The sequence below is a fragment of the Chenopodium album genome, chromosome 25, assembly GCF_948465745.1.
Source record: "Chenopodium album chromosome 25, dcCheAlbu1.1, whole genome shotgun sequence".
Taxonomy (NCBI): domain Eukaryota; kingdom Viridiplantae; phylum Streptophyta; class Magnoliopsida; order Caryophyllales; family Amaranthaceae; genus Chenopodium; species Chenopodium album.
In genome coordinates this window covers 33,557,473-33,565,908 of record NC_137858.1, presented here as the reverse complement: position 1 = coordinate 33,565,908, position 8,436 = coordinate 33,557,473, and the positions used below count along the sequence as shown (strand labels likewise).

At 32.0% G+C, this 8,436-nt stretch overlaps 2 pseudogenes; both read right to left on the bottom strand.

Moving 5' to 3' along the window:
- Nucleotides 1–2,328: 2,328 nt before the first annotated feature.
- Nucleotides 2,329–3,966, bottom strand: LOC145614447 (SKP1-like protein 1B; annotated as a pseudogene).
- Nucleotides 3,967–6,626: 2,660 nt separating this feature from the next.
- Nucleotides 6,627–7,512, bottom strand: LOC145614005 (SKP1-like protein 14 pseudogene; annotated as a pseudogene).
- Nucleotides 7,513–8,436: the final 924 nt, after the last annotated feature.

Genomic DNA, 8,436 nt, shown 5'->3' with positions numbered 1-8,436 from the left:
TGCAAACTTATATTGTAGTTAGCACTGTCAAAACGGTTTGGCAGTTCGGGTTCGGTTCGGTTTGAAATCGGTTTGATATTAAATCGGGTCGGTTTGAAATCGGTTTAAGTGTTTCGCGGGTCGGTTTCAGTTCGGTTTAAATAGTTATCGGTTCGATTCGGTTTCGGTTTATATTTTAAAGGTTTTAATTCGGTTCGGGTTGTAAACAGTTTGGGTTGTAAACGGTTCGGTGCAAACGGGTTGCGGTTTATTAACGGTTTGGTGTAAACGGTTTTTGTCCCGGTTCAAACAATTTCGGGTTGGGAACGGTTTCGGGTTAGAAACAGTTCAATTATTTTTCGGTTCAGTTTATAACTAGTTTGGTTCTTTTCGGCTCAGTTTATAACAGATTTGGTTCTTTTTCGGTTTAGTTTATAACTAGTTCGGTTCTTTTTCGGTTCACTTTATAACTAGTTCGGTTCTTTAATGTTTGGTAGTAAACATGTGTGTATAATTAAATTTCATTTAAAACACCTTTTTACTTGATTTTAATATTCTCTTTATAGTAAGCACGCAGTTTGTAGCCGATTCGTTTATAAGCGATCTGGTTCATAAACGATTCAGTTTGCAAGCGATTCAGTTTATAAATGGTTCGATTTATAAACAGTTCGGTGCAAACGGGTTGCGGTTAACGGTTCGGTGTAAACGGTTTTTATCCCGGTTCAAACGGTTTCGGGTTAAAAGCGGTTTCGGGTTAGAAATAGTTCGGTTCTTTTTCGGTTCGGTTTGATTTTGGTTCGGTTTAGAAGTGGTTCGGTTCATTAAGGGGTTCGGTTCTTATACGGTGTAACGCTATTCGGATCGGTTCGGTTTCGGGTTCATTCACATATAGTTCGGGTTGGTTTTCGGTTTTAAAAAATCGATTTTTAATCGGTTCGGTTCTCATTTGGGTCAGTTCGTTTCGGACTGTTAAACGGTTTCGGTTTGAAATTTGACAGCACTAAGTGTAGTGGTTGGAGAGATTGAGACAAAGCTATAAATAGAAGTATATAAAATGCTTATTCGCAGCCCTTAGGGATGAGTATAGCATCAATCAATCAATCAATAACTATATACTAAAAGACACACCAACAATGACACGTGTCATTATCTGGTGTGTCCTTTTTTTTTTTCAAATGGACATTTTGTAAAAAACAACCTTATAAAAAACTTTTTTTGCGAGAAACTACCTAATAAAAAAAAATGTTGTAAGAAACTACCTTATAAAAGGATAAATGTTGTAAGAGACTACCCTTGGTCTTATAGTCATCGTTGACTTTTATTTTCGAGCATTGATCATGTCACGTGCCAATTAAGAAAAAAGGAGGGAAAGGGTGAATTATTAGTCATGTGATTGGAACATGATGTAGTCAACGCCGGAAAATGAAAGTTAATGGTGACTTTCCAACCAATGGTAGTCTCTTACAGCATTTACCCTTTTAAAAGGTAGTTTTTTACAACATATTTTTTATTAGGTAGTTTCTCGCAAAAAAAAATGTTTTAAAAGGTAGTTTTTCACAAAATGTCCTTTTAAAATTAAAAAATTGATAGAGAATATACGCAAAATATTTTCTTCCAAAATTTAGGAAAAAAATATCCTAAAAATAATATATTTTTCAACTTAAAATTCTAACCATATTTTTAATGTATAATGATGATTTATACTATCTCTGTTTCATATTTTTGTACAACTTTTTAATATTTTATATCTCACAAAAAATACCCCAAAGTTTCAAATAATAGGAAACAGAGGTAGTAATAAAAAAAAATATATCATGAATATATATCTTTCAACTAACATAATTGGTGAATGAAAAATTATCACAAGTGAAATTTACAGAGAAAATGCCACCAAGGTTCAAAATAGAAAAAAATTTGAATAAAATTTTTTATATATATATATAAAGTTGTTTGATTTTGGTTAAAATAAGAAATTGATTTTGGACCAAAGTATTGACAAAGAGTGAAAAAACGTACATGGCACGGGATCTCACCTAGTTATCCTAATTTCATATGAATCATATCCACGACTCATTTAATTTGTAGGCCAGGTTATACACATTCGAGCTATTGAACAAAGCTAGTTTTATTTAAGCATGGTTATCGATTAGAAATATAATAAATTGAACACACAAAAATATAATAAACTTAAAAGGCTAGATGAAATCAAATTAGATAAACTAATAAAGAAGTAAATATAGTTTGTGCTACAGCACTAAGCATACAAATGTAGCAGGGTTTAGAAACACAATTTGAGACTGGTAAATGAAGTTCGTTGTTCTAAACAATTTAGTCCATTGATATTTCAGATTACTCGAAAGCCCACTGGTTACCCCTGCGAACTTCTTCCTCTTCCTCAGCTGTGAAATCATTCTTGATATTAAAGTGATTCCTTATTTGCTCGGGTGTCTTACCCTTGATCATATCAGCCACGCATTTACAAGTTAATTCAAGCAAACCCTTGATATCCATGTAATTGGCAGCCTGCATTCACCACACATTATTAAATTAGTTACACTCGGTCAACAATTGGTTACACGTCTATGTGTATATGATAGAGTATAAAACATATTCCTGGGCTTTAACCACCAGCTTAAGCTTTTGGTTGAGTTGGTCCTCAAACATGGTATCGGAGCCAACGTGACATAGAGAGGAGTGATAGAGTGTAAAACATATTCCTAGGCCTTAACCATCAGCTTAAGCTTTTGGTTGAGTTGGTCCTCTAACAGTATAAGTAGCGACCCTAAATTCATATCAACAAACAACTCGTAAATCTAAGCACACAAATTGGACTTGATGACATGATATTTTACATCACCATACAAAGTCAAATTAATTTTATTTCATCAAAAATTAAATACTACTCCCTCCGTCCCTAAATTACATTCCTCCTTTTTATTTTGGATATTCAAAAATTACATTCCTCCTTTCTACTTTTGGTAAGTTTTTTTAGTAAATCAACTCTCTTTTTCCGTTTTATATTTAATGATTTCTCACTCATCCTTACCTAATTTCACTCATAATCCTTGTGCCAAATTACAATGAATATGATTGGTTAAAATTTTTAATTAGAAGCATGTGATTGGTCCTTTTTTTTTGCAAAGGATTGATGACTTGTCATGAGTAATAACTAATCTATCTTTGTACTTTCCATTGCATTATCTAATTATTGTTATTTGTCTTATTCTTCCCTCCTTAATTCCCGTGTAAATTTTCTAAGAGGAATGTAATTTAGGGACGAAGGGAGTATATAAAACATCATACAAAGTCAAACTAATAATATTGTTTTCATCAAAAATTACAAACTCAGAACTCGAATCACAAATCAAATACATATAAACCCACATTAACCCTAAATCCTACAAGAATTTATTTTTTAAAAAATAATTCATCATATTAGATTAAATAATTTTACATTCATCCGAACCCTTAATCTTGGACAATTAAAAAACACGTAAACCCTAAGCCCAAAAACTAAAAATAATTTATCATGAAATTAATCCTAAACATAATCAAAAGAAAGAAAGATAAATTGAAAAAATAAACGAAATTAACATTAATAACATATAAACCAAAATCAAGAAAATAGGAATTTTTAAAAACTTAAAAAATAAAAAATAAAAAAAATAAAAAAATAAAACTCACAAGGATGAGATCAAAGAGGATGTTCTGGTCGACTTTGAGGAAGTCGGCATCCCATTGCTTGAGATCATCATTATTCGGGGTTTCGGATTCAGCCTTATTCTCTTCCTCGACATGCTTGTTGCAATACTCGATGATCTTTGACAGAATTGTTGAGCTCACATTTGGCAGCGGAATTGGATCGTTGCTTTCGCCGTTGTCTTCGATCAGGTTCTTGATGGTTTAGGAAAGCTTTGCTGCGTTTTCGTCAACCTCGAAACGCTCATTATCAGCACTCTTGAGGATTATCTTCCTTAATGAAGCCATTGCTTTTTGGTTGAAAAAGTTGAGAAAATTAGAGAAAAAGGAAGAAGAATTGAGTATTGAAGTAAAAGAGAATATGATGAGACTAAGAAAGACTAGAGCAGTATTTATAGAACTTTTGGAACAAGGGGCTTCACGTTTATTTGAAACCCATGTAATTCCATAGTTTTAAAAGTGTTGTAATAACTTGATTTAATTTCTAGTACTTAAGCATAATTTTCTTAACATATTTGAACTTAGGCCCCGATCATTTCACCTTAAAAAAATATTATTCAGTAAAAAAAAATTTAGTTCGGTAAAAATAAGTTCAGTTCAGCAAAAATAATTTCAATTTAGTAAAAAATCAGTAAACTTAAAGAAGATATATAATAGAAAATCAGTAAAAATAAATTTAGTTCAGCAAAAATTATTTCAGTTCAGTCATATTAATATCATTTCAGTAAAAAAAATTTAAGTTCAGGAAAAATAATTTCAGTTCAGTAAAAATAATTTCATGTCAGTCAAAATACGGTGCAGTGAACGGGGCCTTATTGGTTACGGCTTACGGAGTATTAAATTAGGATAACCCTTTATTAACAAATGGCATCTTATTTTCTTGTCGATCTTATCTTATCTGGATCAGGATAACTCAATTGAAATCCTCGTGGGTCAAACAAGACTTAATTGAGTGGTTTTCATAATTAATAATAAAATCACGTAAACTAATTCCTTATATGTGTTGATTTTGAAAAAAAAAAAATCCATTGTGCCACCATATGTAGGATTGGTGAGAGCTTCTATTTTTAAATTATCCAAGCTTAAAACCAGCTAATAATATCAACGGTTTTTTATTTTTAAAATTATCCGAGTTAAAACCTGCTAATAATATCAGCAATTTTTTTTTATATATATAGCTAATTTCATTAGCAGTTCTTTTATTAAAATTTGCTTTTTGCAGTTTGTTTCATAAAATCGTTATTGTTATTACTGGTTTTCATTTAATTATATGTTCACATTAGCACTGTCAAAGCAGTTTGACAGTTCGGGTTCGGTTCGGTTTGAAATCGGTTCGGTATTAAATCGGGTTGGTTTGAAATCGGTTTAAATGTTTCGCGGCACGGTTTCAGTTCGGTTTAAATAGTTATCAATTCGATTCGGTTCCGGTTTATTCTTGAACGGTTTAAATTCGGTACGGGTTGTAAACAGTTTGGTAAGTAAATAGTTCGGTGCAGAAGGGTTACGGTTTGTTAATGGTTCGGTGTAAACGGTTTTTATCCGGTTCAAACTGTTTCGGGTTGGAAACAGTTCGAGTTTTTTTTGGTTCAGTTTATAACTAGTTCGGTTCTTTTTTGGTTCATTTTATAACTGGTTCGGTTCTTTTTCGGTTTAGTTTATAACTAGTAGGTTCTTTTTCGGTTCACTTTATAACTAATTCGGTTCTTTAATGCTCGATCGGTAGAAAACATGTATGCATAATTAGATTTCATTTAAAACACCTTTTTACTTGATTTTAATATTTTTTTTATATCAAGCCGTTTGTAGCTGATTCGTTTATAAGCGATCTGGTTCATAAACGATTCGGTTTATAAATGGTTTGGTTTATATACAGTTCAATGCAAACGGGCTGCGGGTTGTTAACAGTTCGGTGTAAATAGTTTTCATCCCGGTGTTGAAAGCAGTTTCGGGTTAGAAACAGTTCGTTTCTTTTTCGGTTGGGTTTGATTTCAGTTCGGTTTAGAATTGGTTCGGTTCATTAACGGGTTCGGTTCTTATACGGTGTAACGTTATTCAGATCGGTTCGGTTTCGGGTTCATTCACATACGGTTCGAGTCGATTTTCGGTTTTAAAAAAAAGGTTTTTAATCGGTTTGGTTCTCATTTGGGTCGGTTCGTTTCGAACACTTAAACGGTTTCGGTTTGAAATTTGACAGCAATAGTTCACATATAACTACTCAAAGAGTAGTATTCAAACCCAAAGTCTCATTTAAGTATTTAACTACTCAACTTCCCAATAATCTATTCACATTATATTTATGATAGTGGATTTATATATAGAACCACTAATCCTATTAGAGGTTCTACATTTACTAAAACAACCATCACCATTAGCGGTTTTACACTGGCAAAAAATTAAAAATAAGCAAAGCTTGAAACCGAGCCAATATGGACTTACACACAAAATTAGGATAATTATATATATTAACATTCATAATTACATACTTATGACAACTTATTTTATGTTAGTCTTATCTAATCTGGATCATCATAACCCAAATGAAGAATATCATGAATCAAACATGACTTAATTAAGTGGTTTTCGTAATTAATGGTAAATACGTAAATTAATTCCTTATATACATTGATTTAAAAATTATTTGTCATTGTACCATCCACGAAGGATTGGTGGAAGTTTCTAGGAATATAATTTTATAGAACTGAATACTTTGTTTAAGAATGTTGTTGCGACTTGCGATCTTGTAAAAATAAATAAATAAATAAAGTCCTTTTACGTATAAAACATAATTTTATTCCACACAAACTTTTCTGAGTATCAAGTAGTGAAGAACAACAAATTTCACACTAAAAACAGAACATACTCAAATCAAAAGAATCATCACAATGTGTCAAGTGTCAACAAACAATTTAAACATTAGATGACAACATTCTAATTGTTCTATCGAACTATTAATCTTTATTTTCGAATGCCCACGGGTTCTCATTTCGAATATTTGCTTCTTCTTGAGGCGTAAAATCATTCTTGATGTTAAAATGAGCCCTAATCTCCTCCGGCGATTTTCCTTTGATCATGTCAGCTACACATTGAGTTAATAACTCCAACAAACCTTTTATCTCCAAATAGTTTGCAGCCTGCATATCATCACACATAATTACATTAGTATACACATACAATTAATGAAACAGACAATTTAATACGAAGTACATAAGGAAAATATAATTCAATAAACCGTTTAGGAAAAAAAAAAAAAAAAACTCTAGACTAAACAAATTCTTCAATTAGTTTAGCTATATTAGAGATTGACAAACGTGAAAAAGAAAATATATACGTAAACACTTAAATAATAATAAACCCTAAGCAAATCGAGATCAACATGTACGTAATGGTAGTAACTAATTATTTACTTTGTATGAAACAAAAGTTTACAAACATAAATAAAAAAGTTACAAACAAAAGATATATTGAACAAGAAAAAAATAAATAAATAATTGCTGAAATAAAAAGAGAGGAAAAAAAATTTGTACTTACAAGAATGAGATAATAGAGGGTATTTAAGTCCATATTATTGGCGTACTCCTTATCCCATTGCTTAAGTTGTTCATCAGGGTCCGAATCTTCGGTAGCATGTTTCTTGCAATATTCAATAACCTTAGAGAGTATTGTTCCGGTAACAATAGGCACCGGAATCGGGCTATTGATGTCGTCGAGATCCTCGATCATGTGCTTGATGGTTTGAGAAAGCGTTGCAACGTTTTCGTCAACTTCGAATTTCTGTGCATCGGAACTCTTAAGGATTAACTTCCTGGACGAAGTTGAAGAAGAGGTTGATGCCATTGCTATTGAAGAGTTTAGAAAATTAGAGAGAAAAAACAACGAAGGATTATTTTGAGTATGAGAGAATATGATTAGACTTTGAAAGAGTGAAAAAAAAGAAGGATTATTTGGAGTATTTATAGAAAATATGGGAACAAGGGTTTTACGTTTCCTAATCCTAGTTTAATTTAAGTTCTTTTTTTTTTTTTTTTTTGACAAGAGTAATTTAAGTTCTTGGTGCACAAGCAAGTAAACTTTCCTTTTAATTGTAATATTGTTATAACACGATAAGTTATTTTGTTTTGCTTTTGGGAATTAAGCTATCTTAGGTCTTAACCGACCTTATTCTTTTTCCTCCCTATATAAACGTCCCCACACATCAAAGCCAAATGTAAATCAACATAGATTTAGCCAAACGTAAATTGGTTTTAAACGAAGCTTTTCAACCAATTTTTTTTAACAAAAAAATCTCAAATTTTTTTACCGATTTTTCGCATGAATAATAATGACGACATTAAGGTGTCCACGAATTCGTTGCTCCCACCAACAATTTCGTGATGCAATCAAAATTGAATGCAAATTGAAACTCCTAGAGTTTGAAAGATTGGTTACTTATCAAGTTGACGAAGTCGGCCAACTCTCCGTCGTACCAATCACACCATACCGTTCGACCGGCAATAGCTACGTATTGGATCCCTTTAACCCCTTTTGTGCTCGTTGCCACTCTGATAATGTCAACTTAATTAAATCTTTGCATCACACTGATGAATATTGTAATAAATATTTGCAAGATATTAAAGATTATGTTGGTAATAAATTAAGTCTCTCCAAAGAATTTAATTATAATCGGGATTACCGGTATGTATGGGATATACCTGCCTATATTGATCGTGTTTGCGAAGATGAAGAGGAATTAACGGCGTGGGTGGAGTTGCAGTCGTTCGA